Source organism: Lynx canadensis, chromosome A2 (assembly GCF_007474595.2).
Source record: "Lynx canadensis isolate LIC74 chromosome A2, mLynCan4.pri.v2, whole genome shotgun sequence".
NCBI classification, from domain to species: Eukaryota; Metazoa; Chordata; class Mammalia; order Carnivora; family Felidae; genus Lynx; species Lynx canadensis.
This window is the reverse complement of record NC_044304.2, coordinates 91,957,572-91,970,487: the sequence shown is the minus strand read 5'-3', so window position 1 is coordinate 91,970,487 and position 12,916 is coordinate 91,957,572. Positions and strand designations below refer to the sequence as shown.

The 12,916-nt window shown below is 35.8% G+C and overlaps 1 long non-coding RNA gene across 3 annotated transcripts in view; it reads right to left on the bottom strand.

Moving 5' to 3' along the window:
• Nucleotides 1-7,592: 7,592 nt before the first annotated feature.
• Nucleotides 7,593-12,916, bottom strand: part of LOC115508879 — a 63,296-nt gene continuing 57,972 nt past the window's right edge. Inside the window, exons 5-6 of one of the 3 annotated variants that reach the window (XR_003967158.2) lie at nucleotides 11,923-12,124; nucleotides 7,593-7,767 (exon numbers count right to left, since the gene is read on the bottom strand). This is a non-coding gene — a long non-coding RNA (uncharacterized LOC115508879). Of the gene's footprint in view, nucleotides 7,768-10,529; nucleotides 12,125-12,916 lie in introns of those variants that run through there. The other 2 variants (XR_004343293.1, XR_003967157.1) reach the window with 2 other exon arrangements.

The window sequence follows — 12,916 nt, the reverse complement described above, 5'->3', positions numbered from 1 at the left end:
GCACCCAACAACCACAGTGATATTTTTAAAACACAGATCATTTCCTATCTTATTGCTTTTTATTGCTGGAATGGAATATTTTAACAGTATTCCAGTATGAATTGAATGGTACCTCTCCCCCCAAATACTAAAGTCCTGATGCCCTGTGAATGTGACCTTATGTGGAAATCGGGTCTTGGGAGATGATCAGGTTAGCATGAGATCATCAGGGTGGGCCCCACTACAATATTACTGTGCTCTTATTAAAAAGGGGAAATGTGGACACAGAGACAGAGGCACAGGGAGATTGCCATGTGAAGACTGGAATTATGCCTCCACAAGCCAAAGAATGCAAAAGATCACCAGCACACCACCAGCAAGGACAGACATATGGAGCAGATTCTCCCTCCCAGCCCTCCGAGGTAACCAATCAGGCCAACATCTTGATTTCAAACTTCCAGGCTTCGGGACTGTGGGACAATTCCTGTTAAAGCAACCCAGTTTGTTGTACTTTGTTCTAGCAGTTTGAGGAGACTAATACACCTTGTACAGATGTGCCACAGTCTGTTTATCCATCACCTATTGAAGGACGTCTTGGTTGCTTCCAGGTTTAGGCAATTATGAATCAAGCCGCCATAAACATTCATGTGCGGGTTTCTGTGTGGAAATAGCTTCACAGCTCTTTCGAGTAAACACCAAGAGCTGCAACTGCTTGGATCTTATGTTCCATTTGGGAGAAACTGCACCAACCGTTCTTCCAGGGTGACTGCACCATCTAGCACTGCCACCAACAACAGATGACAGGTTGTGGTACTCCACGTCCTCACCGGCATTCGGTATTGTCAATCGTTTTGTGTTTTAGCCACTCTGACAGGTATGTGGTAGTATTTCACGATTGTTTTAATTTGCAATTCTCTAATGACATACAATGTTGAGCATCTTTCCCTTATGCTTATTTGCCATCTGTATATCTTCTTGGTTAGGAGTCTATTTATATCATCTCCCCATTTTTTTTAATCGGGTTGCTTTTTTCTTATTGTCAAGTTCTAAGAATTCTTTGTATATTTTGGATACTTCTCCTTATCAGATATATGTTTACAAATGTTTTCCCTCCCAGTGTGTGGCTTTTTGGGGTGCCTGGGTGGCTCAGTCGGTTGAGTGTCGGATTCTTGATTTCGGTTCAGGTCATGATATCATAGTTCGTGTTCAAGCCTGACGTCGGGCTCAGTGCTGACAGTGAGGAGTCTGCTCGGGATTCTCTCTCTCTCCCCATCTCTCTGCCCCTCCCCTACTCAGCACACCTCTCTCTCAAAATAAATACTTAAAAAATATGTGGCTTTTCTTGTCATTTTTTAACAGTATCTTTTGCAGAATGTTATTAATTTTAATATCGTCCAATTTATTTTTTTCTTTCATGGATTGTGCTTTCAGTGTTGTACCTAAAAGTCACCACCAAACCTAAAGTCAACTGGATTTCTTCTATGTCATTTTCCAGGAGTCTTATGGTTTGGCACTTTACATCATGGTCCATGATCCATCTTAAGTGAACTTTTGTGAAAGGGGTTTCTGTCATATTTCTGGTTTGCATGTCGATGTCCAGTTGGTTCCTGCACCAGTTGTTTGAAAAGAATTGAATTGTCTTGCTTCTTTGTCAAAATGAGTTGACCGTATTTGCGCGGGTCTATGTCTGTATTTTCTAGCCTGTTCTGTTGATCTCTTTGTCTACCCTTTCAACCAATACCACAGTTTGATTACTATAAGAATCTAATTTAACACTTAAACTTGTAGATGTTTTCAAATTTTTATTGTGTATCTAGGTATCAATTAGTTCTCATTCTTGAATGACAACTCTGAAAGCTGGGGAACTCCTCTATTTGTCCCCTCTCTGGTTCTAACACCTAGACGAGTACCTTGCCAATGCAGAAGCTCTTAAGTGATATTGGGAAGGGAATGAATACGTGTTTTATGTTTTAACCTCCTGATAAGTACAGTTAAGATTTTTTTCCATATGAGTATACATGTATATGTACATACACACACACATACACACACGAGAGAATTCTGAAATTTGGGTTGCAATATTTTAGGTTTCTTAGGTCTGCATTCTAAGACACATTTGGTCAAATTCCACTAATTCCACTACTTAAACTGAAATAATTCCACTATTATTAAACACCTTTTGAACTCTTAGCTTCTCCCAATTCTGTGCATTGTATTCTGATTCTTGAAAAGAAACTATTGTAGAAAGTATGTACTTATTGCACTAAAGTATTTATATTTGGTGGCCAGAGAAGTTTGACATTATTAAGTATGTGATCCCCAAAAGACATGTGTTATCCCTCATACTGATTAAGTCTGTTTAATCCAAAGAGGTCTGGTTAGCAGAACTCAGACTTAAAAAAGGAGACTATCTCAGAGCAGGGTCCCATACTGGGTTCCTATTGGACTAGGCTGGTAACGCGAACCCATGATTGTGTTGTATAGAAAACAGAGAGCATGGTGGGCATCTCATGTGGGCAGCTCCTAATGAGTCGTAAGTATATGAATCTCAAGCAGGATGTTTCAGAAGTCTTACAGTATTTTAAAAATATCCTGAAATCCAGATATGTTATATAAATCTCCTAGTATTTAAAATATTGGTAACTAAAAAGAACGTATTTGTTCAATACTATGAGAATTCTAAACAAAAGCACCATAGTAGAATGAAAGACAAAATTTCACTGGGAGAAGATATAGACAATATAGAGATACAATAAAGAAGTCCCATCTAAAATACATAAAGAACTCATATAAATCAGTAGTAAAGAATTAAAAAGTAAGACAAGGACTTTAGAGACATTTCACCAAGGAAGGTATTGATACAGCCAAAAAACAGAAGAAAATATGTTAAATATTATTACTCATCAGAGAAATGGAAATTAAAACAGCAATTACATATCACTATACAACCCCAAGAATGACTAAAGATTAACAAACCTAAAGCATAAAATGGTGGCAAGAGTCTGAAACTCCTCTCACATTGCTGATGGGAGTTAAATTGGAGAAACCTATTTGGGAAATTATTTGGCACTAGTTGGCTAAAGCTAAACTTATTCTATGACCCAGCAATCTTATTCCTAGGTAAACACCAAAGGGAAATGAGAACTTAGGTTCACCGAAGACACATACAAGAGTATTTACAGATGCTTTGTATCTAATAGCCAAAAAATATAACAATGCAATCTCTTCATCACCAAGAGAGCAGATAAATAAAATGAAACATATTCACTAAAAAGAATATTATACTGCAATATAAAAGGAAAGGTGGCTGTTGTGTAAAATAACACTGATTAATATTACAGGCATAAAAAATGAGCAAATGAATTGAGAGCTGAGTGACTAGAAATTGCATGATTCCATTTATATAAAATTCAAGAACAGGGAGAACCAATCTCTGATGGAAGTCAGATAGTGGCTATTTCTTGGTGGGGTGCACTGACTGCGAATGGATACAAGAGACCCTTCTTGAGAGTCTTGCCAATGCTGTTTTGATCTGGGTAGTGGTCATGTGTGTGCGAGAATGTGCATGTAAAAATTCTTTGAGTTGTATACTGAAGATTCAATGAGATACTAGTACACATCCACCCAAATGGCTAAGATTAAAGAGACTCACAGTACTAAGAACTGGCAAGGATAAGGAATAAGTGTAACTTTAACATATTATATACTTAATACAACAACTCTAGAAATACTGTTGGCAACATCTAGAATTGAGTGTTCGTATAACCTGTGATCTAGCAATTCCATGGCACATATACATGTGTTATCACACCAAAATACACATTCAAGGATGTCCACTGAAGAATTATTCATACTAGTCCCCAGATGGAAACAACCCACATCTTCATCAACAGTGGAATAGATAAAAACTGTTTGTACGTTCATACAGTGGAACAGAACATAGCAGTAAAAACAAGCAAACTGCTCCACAAAAGAATTGAATGTATCCCATGGAGATCTGGCTGAACAAAAGAAATCAGATGCAAAGAAGTATATAATGTATGATGCTATTTATATAAATTCAAAAACTGGCAAAAACTCATCTATGATGTTGTAAGTCAGGTTAGTGGTTACCTTTGGGAGTTAATGAGGGAAGGGGAACAAAGGTCGATCCTGGGGGGCAAATAATATTCATCATATGATTTGCTTATTCACTCAATGTATGTTACAATCAATTTTTAAAGTATATTTAAAAAATTAAATCCCTCATATTATAGATGAAGACAGTAAGGCCTAGGGAAGCTTAAAAATATTCAAGTGAAGCAAATTGGAAACACAGCTAGTCCCCTACCAGCTGGCTCTCTACTGGGTTTTTGTTTGGTTGGTTTCTTGGGCTTTTTTCCTGCGACCAATCTAAGTTAGTTAGTTAATTTATTTATGCCAATCTTCTTCCACAAGCAAAGGAATGGAAGATCAGTACAATGGTCATCATTTGATACAAATAAAGAAGGTGAGCTTGATGTCCCGTGCACTTTTCTCATCCGTGTCCAGAGTAACAATCCAAACCAGTGCTGTGGTCTCAGGGCCTCGGAAGTGATCCCAGGTTCTCTTTATTCACTTTCATCACCAATGGGCAGTGGATTCACATGAGGGTTATGAACAGAATATGGTTACCATCTCCCCAGGAAAGGGGCTGGACCTGATGTGAAAATGGAGGCAAGTGATGAACCTGGATGTCTGGTGCTCTTCAGGGAAGCATTCATCATGCTCACTCCCAGCCCAAGAAGCATGATGAGGTAGGTAAGGTCTTTCCTTCTTGCTGTGGGTACCACTCAACACAGGCTGCCTCAGCTGTAGCCAGACCTCGCTAGCAGCATAGAAACCCAGGACCCAGGTGCTGTCACCGTGCTGACCCAGACCACCGCAGAGCCAGAAAGGGAAGCAGGTCTGCATTTTCTGATTTCATCATACATATACATAAAAGAGACTACAGATAGGTAATTCTGATTTTCACTAAAACAAATTATCATGGTAGCATAACTATGAAAAGTGATACAATTTTTAAAATAAATTCCTCAAACTTAACACTTTTTGAGAAAGTCTTCAGAAGCTACAAATTGTAATATTTTTCTTTTCCAGACATTTCTTCTACTGATTCTTTCATTCTAAATTGTCTTATTGATTTGCTAATTGCATCTCTTCTCTCATTTTTTTCACTTTTTCACTTTTACAGGTCTGTTCCATTTTACCCTAATATTTAGCTTAATAGAGGTTTAAAGTTTTGAAATAAGAAAAAGCAATGTTTTTCAACCAGTTAGTGTCTAACTCCGCTTATGTCTCCAAACAGAACTAGTCGTTCTTTGTGTTTACCTCTAATCAGCACCTGATCCAAACTCCAGCCACAGCTCCGGGGAACTGGCCAAACCCTGGCCAGGCTAAGCTCACCGAAAGGCTCAAATGAGAAGTTTGAGGCTTACCACGTGCCTGACTCCAAACCGCCCCAATTACACGGACTTTCTTTTAACCAATCTCTCTTTTCCTAGGTCTTAACTGTTAGTGAAATTTTCTATGAAGGGTAACTGCTTCAAACTAGTTTCTTACAGGCATAATTTACCTGCACCTGCAATAGGAAGTCACGGTAAAAGATGAAGAGCCTTAGCATTTTCACAATTGTAAATCTAAAAGTAAATACAAACTTTCATATGCCAAATTCTATCTGAGCTTAAAGCATACCAAAAAAGAAAGAGAGAAAGAGAAGTGGGGGAAGAAGGAGAGGATGTGGGGAGAGAAAGAGAGAGCATTTTTTTAGCAGCATCTTTAAAATCCTTAGGAGAGTGACGTTCCCCCCTAAAATGAACCCAACAGGGTTAAAAAGTGGATTGAAGAGGATTAAAGGGTCCTGCTGTCCCTAAGGCAGAAAGTGTACTGTTTTTAGTACTGCCTCATAGCAGATCAAATAACAAAGACAGGGATGATTATTTAATCAAAGTCAAGAAAACAAATTAGGGTATGAGTCCTCAGACTTAGATTTAATAACTAATTTTGCAAAACGACACCAGTAAGTCAGAGAGCTACATTTATACTGTGAAACATGAGAATACAGGGCAAATGATAAGAAATCAAACAGACCTCATAGATTTATTTAAAAAGTATTTCCAAGATTTGCCTTCAAATGAAAAAAAGTTTCAGTTTAATTAATCAAAACTACAGCATAGAGAAACCTCTGAGGCTGATTGCTGTTGTCCTGAGTCATCAGAAGAAAGACCTCGCATTCCCATTAAAATTCAGAAATTCATAACCAAAGAAGACCTATCCATAGCCCCCCACTGTAAGGTACCCAGTCCCATTCCACCCTCTTCCTCCTCATGGAAAAGCCCCAGAAGCACAGGAGGTAGAGAACAACTTCAGATGACAGAATCAAAAAAAAGGGAACCCATAGTCCCTACTGTTCACACAGCATTTTGGAGTTCTCATTTCCCTATATCCAAAGCTTTGGTCCAATCTGATAAAACTGGAGAGAGAAGAGAGTCTTGCCTGCCAGCAAATGGCAAGAAAGGGGGTCATCATCACACCTGTTGGCATTCAGAATCCCAGTAGAGTCTGGAAGGATGGGAGAGTAATTCATTGTAGCTGTGACCCTCTTCTGCTTTTCCTGGAGTTTTGCCATGTCACATTCAAGGGCGGTAACCATTCGTTTACACATAAGGTGCGTTTTCTAAACTTTACTGTTTCTGATTTCCAGGTGCCACAGTTTCAAAATACAACCTTATTGTATATACCCTTGAAATTTAAAGTGAATCTCAGTATACTTGATATACTATAAAATCTGTTAGCACTTTGGAGATGATACAAGACAAAAAGGTTTTTAACACTGGCAGATAGAACATTTCCTTTTTTTCTTTCTTTCAATCTCACTCTACATATTGGAAAAAAAAAACCCACTCTCAGCACACATTGAGGGAAGGATGGAAAGAGGAAATGTTTATGAATTGCCATCCACTTGCAAGGTTTTTTACATTTGTCATATCATTTCGCCTTTACAACAATGGCTTTATTGTAGGTAATATGGCTACTTTTTCAGAGAGAAGGACACCGAGGCACAGAGAATTTAAAGAGAATATCTAAGGTCACAGAACAAAGTGGTAGAGCTAGGATTCATGCACATATTACTTAAGGCCTAGACTCTTTACACCACATTGCCTTTTATCCTGTATCACTCAGCCTCCTTGGACGATCAAAGGAGGATAAGCCACAGGGGCTCCAGCTTTCATCAAGTTGAAAATTCTCTGGAGGAAAAATAGGAAATACAGATGTTTTTGCTAAATTAGTTGCATGAGAACCAAGTGGAATTCCTGATTCTGGATTGGATGCTAGGTTTTAAAAAAAAAATCTATAAAGATACTTCAGGATAGAGATATTTAAATTGGAATAATACCTGAAAATATTATTGGATCAAGTTAAAATATCATGGATGGTACCCAGGTTATACAGGAGAATGTTTTTGGAAGACACAAGCTGAATTATTTCAGGGTGAAATGTCAAAACGGCTGTGACTTATTTTCAAATGAAAATAATTTTCGTTATTTGAAAATTGAAATGAAAATGACTTATTTTCATAAGAAAAACATGTGTGCGTGCATGAAGAGAGAGAGAGAGACAGAGAGAGAGAGAAAGTAATGGTGCACAATGGTAAAGACCACTGAATCTAGGGGAAGTAGATAAGGGTACTTATTGTGTTTTTTTCTGTTTTAGGGTGAAATAGGAGATTACGTAATATGGCTTGCAGTTGCAACAGCATTCACATAGTTTCTAAAAGGAAAAAAAATTGCATGAGTTGTAATCGAAAACAGGTGATGAAGGAGGGCACTTGTTGTGATGAGCACCGGGTGTTGTATGTAAGTGTTGGATCACTGAATTGTACACCTGAAAGTAATATTATACCATATGCTATCTAACTGGAATTTAAATAAATTATTTTTAAAAATTACATTTCATCAAGAAAAAAAAGTAAGTTAAGAGACATGACCAGTAGAAAATCATACCAGTCTACCCTTGATAATTTCTCTTTGTGAACTTTAAGGATAAAAAAGTATAGAAGGAATAATAAATCATAGATTTTTGCAGAGGACTGAAGTTTTTGGAATGAGGGTAATTGATAATCTTAATACAAGAGAATATTTGATTATAGCTCCATAATTTGCAGGGCTCAGTACAAAATGAAAGGGAGGGAACTCTTATTCAAATGTTATTAGTATCCTGGCATTATTAATACCAGAACATTAAACCAAGTGTGGGTCCCTTCACAGTGGGACACCCTGTGCAACCACCCAGGTCTCATGCCCACGAAGCCCATCCTTATTACAAGTAAAAAAAAATGGTAAATATGTCACAGCTTTCTCCCTGTAATTATAAAAAATCAATAGTCACTCAACCAGAATAGAGATTGTATTGAACCACTGTAGCCTGTGTCAAGAACTATAGTTGAAATAAATGAGCTCTACAATGCATTCCTTCCACATACAAGTTCCATAATTTATTAACATTATTTTGCATTAATAGTATTTATTAAATTTTGTATTCAAAATATAAATTCGTATGTTAATCTTTCATATCACATGACCTGGGGCTATTATATGAAGGCTATATGAAAACATTTGTCATAAGCCACATAAATTATACTATGTGAGCTGTAAACTGGATCTTCTCAAATGTGTCCATGAGAAAGTAATCCAGCAATTTAATAATAATATACGAGAAGACATAGGTTTTTACTACGTTTCTTTTCACATTTTCAGTTATTTGCACATGAATTGGTTTGTAATGTTTGCATTTGTGCTGTCAAATTGTGCTGAACTGGTTATTTGCCTGTGACTTTTGTGCAGTTCTTAGAAAGAATCGCGACTACCAGCCTCTGTCTTAGAAAACTCATGCCAGAGGTAAACAAGTCAAACTAAGGAACACTGGCTACTAAGTTTATCTTATTACCATTTCACAGTTATGTTATGTCACAGACTTCCAATGAATGGGGGTTTCTGTTGTTGAAATGCTTACCCCATAAAATGTTCTTTCATTAGGATAATTTTTCATTTTCCTGTACCTGTTAGACTATTTCTTTAGTTATCATTAATCATGCTTTATGCAAATCAACTGCACAGGCAAACTGCCAACACAAAAGGTCTTAATGAAAATTTTAATCTTTATTTTTTCATAAAATACTTTCATTATGAATTAGACCATATTGGTTATAAGGCATAATATCTAATTAACTTCCAGATATAAATATAGTTCCATTACTCAAAAAAAAAAATAGCTGCATTTCCTGACTTCTTATAATATCAAACATTTCATGTTAACCCTTGAGCTTTTAAGACATTGTACCAAATCTTCTTGAAGTTTTCTGGATTTCCATATTAGAGGAAATGCAGAATATAAGACAATACAGTTATCAGAGAAGATGGGCATATATCTGGTGATATTTCAAGTAAGGGAAAAATCCCTGCAATGTGTATGTATATTTGGATTTACTAATAAAGGAGATGCTTTCATATAATACTATTTTAGTTTTATTTTAAGCAATAATCACATGTTTCTTAGTTCTCTTTTAAAAATACCTGTTTTTCAAAACAAAACAAAGAATATCAAGCTAATGGATACAGAGAAGAGACTGGTTGTTGCTTGAGGTGGGGGATGGGGGGTGAGAAACATGGAAGAAGGGGGGGGGGTCAAAAGATACAAATTTCCAGTTACAAAATGAGTAAGTCATGGGGATGTAATGTGCAGCACAGGGACTACAGCTAAGAATACCATATTGCATATTTGAAAGTAGTAAGGAGAGAGGATCTTCAAAGTTTTAATCACAAGAAAAATAATTTTGTAACTCTATATGGTGATGGATGTTAACTGGACTTACTGTGATCACTTTGCAATATGGACAAATATAAAATCATTAGGTTATACATCTGAAACACAGAATATTATGTCAATTATACTTCAGTAAAAAAAGAAAAACCCACTATTTGTTTTGTTTTGTGTTTTTTTCATTGCTTTTTAAAAAAATTTTTTTAATGTTTATTTTTGAGAGAGAGTGAGTGAGTGAGTGAGCAGGGAAGGGGCAGAGAGAGGGAGATGCACAATCCAAAGCAGTCTCCAGGCTCTGAGCTGTCAGCACAGAGCCCAACACGGGGTTCAAACAGATCATGACCTGAGCTGAAGTCAAAAGCTTAACCGACAGAGCCACCCAGGCACCCGAAAAACACACTATTTGTAAGCAAAATACCTCTGGAATATTGTATGATTCCTCCACAATGGAAATAGTGACCTATTGACCAATACTTTTTAAAAGGTGCTTTTACATAAGTTGATCTGTGGAGTGGATACCATGCCCATTAAATGAAAGAGTTCCCACTTGTTTTCTTGCCATTTGACACAACTTATTTAAGTTGCAAAAAAAAAAGGAAAAAAAAAGAGATTATCAAAAATGTTTTTAGTAGAAAAACTAAGAAGGCTGACAACCCAATCAAATATCAAGTCACATTTCAAAACAGTTGTAATCAAAACAGTATGCTCCTAGAACAAAAATAAGTTTCATGAAGATAAAAAGAATATAGTGAAAATGTCTGAAAGAAACTTTAACTTTTTTATTCGACATAGGTAACATCTGGAAATAACAGAGACAAGAAAATTAATAAATGAGAATAATTAATTAGAATTTGTGGAAAACTTAACTTAGGTACATAGCTCACATACAGTTTATCAGTCTAATTCCTGATGGATTGTTGAATTAAGTAAAAACAAATCCTAGAAAACTTAATTAAGTACAGATCACTACAAGGATGATCCATCTGTAATACATACAATTTATTCAAATCAAGACCCCAACAGATAAGTGAACAAAGATAATAAATAATTTACATTAAAGGAATTTGAACCCGCCTAGAAGCTATAAACTTCAATAAACTTCAATATCTGCCTATAAACTTTAATTTTGATACAGAAGAAATGCAATTAAATGAAGAGGTAACATTTTATTTTCTTTATGTTGAAAAAAAAACTAATGCTAATATCAAAACAGGATATTTGACTTTGGGGTCAAACTGGCTTACTCTGATGAAACTGTCTGTACATATTCTTTATGAGAGGCAAACTATGATCTTTAAGAACAATTGTAGATTTATTGCTACTAGTGATCTGAATTCCCATATTTCCAAGAAATTCATGTGAGAAAATAACTTAACTTTGCAAATCTATACATTACAAAACAGTTTATAACAGCAACATAACAATAAATAATTAGAATATATGTACGTTTCAATGATGAAAGAATGCTAAAATTACTAATTTTACATCAGTTGCAGCCTTAACCATCTCCTTTAAACCTTTATAGGAAAATTGGCAACATGATTATAATGGTCATGTAGAAGGATAAATGTAGGAGAATCTCTAGAAAGTATTACCAGACCTTTTCTAGTAAATATTAAAATTGACTGTAAACGTTTGAGTATAATCTTGGTTAGAAATCATAGGTGCAATCTAAAAGAAACAAAAACCCTCAAACAAACAAAAAGCAGAATCAGACCTGTAAATACAGAGAGCAAATGAATGGTTGCTGGGAAGGGGTGCGAGGTGGGCAAAATGGGTGAAAGAGAGTGGGAGATAGAGGCTTCCATTTATGGAATGAGTAAGTCACGGGAATAAAAGGCACAGCCTAAGGAATACAGTCAATGATACTGTAATAGTGTTGCATGGTGACAGCAGCTACACTTTGGATGAGCACAGCTTAATTTATAAACTCATCAAATCACTATGTTATACAGCTGAAACTAATATAACATTGTATGTCAACTACATTCAAATAAAAAAAATTTTTTTTAAAGAGAGCAGCAGGGATACCCTCACTGCTTAGACTTTGAGTGATGTAGTTTAACAATATGTATCAAAGCTTCTAAAGACAAGTGTATTACTTACCATAAAGCAGTATTTTTTTTTAAAGATCCTAAATATATAATGGCTCAAGACCAGTATCTTTCACTCGACCAACCCCTGAGATGAATGTTCCTGGTTCAGTTAAAGGGTAGCTCGCTCCACGTGGTGGCTAAGGAGCACAAATTTGTTCTGTCCTTCATACCTCTTCCTCTGCTGCCTCCTGGAACCCCAGAGGAAAGAGGACCTGGAGGAAGGAGATCTGATTGTCAATTATCTTAGTCCAGAGATGGCACAAAAGAATCATACTCTTCTATGCCACTGACTAGGACTCAGTCACGTGGCCACACCCAACTGCAGGTGGAACTGGGAAATGACGTACCTGGTTCCTCGGAAGCAGAGAGAAATTTGGGATATGGCTAGAAATCTCTGCCACAATATATACATCATATGAGTCAGAAAATTTATTTTTGAGAATTAATCTTAAAGAAATAATGATACACATTTATAAGAATGTATGAATAAGTATATTCACTAACATTAGTGCTCATTTTACTAGTGAAAATAATCTCCAATGATAATAATTTATAGGACATCAAAACAATGATGTACTATATAGATAGAATATATATAATAATGATCCTAGTATAAAATAAAATGAAAAGTGCAACATAATATTAACTGGAGAAATGAAAAAAATCAAGGATAGAACTACAGGGTATGGTTCAAGATTTGTTATAATCAAAAGTATAAATAAATGTGGATGTAGTTATAGGCATATAGATTCATATATACATACAGACATAATCGCATGAGAAAAATAAGGATATGCCCCCAAATTGGTTATTTTTTTTCCGGTAGAATCAGACAATCAATTTTTCCTTTTGTAAAAAAAAAGTTTGTGTTTTCTACAATGACTAATCATTCCTTAAATAATTAAAAGAAAAAAACAAAAAAATAGTAAGTTTTGTAAATGTTAAAATTTTGAACAGACTTATTACATACTAAGACTAAGCACAGATACAGTTGTAAATAGATG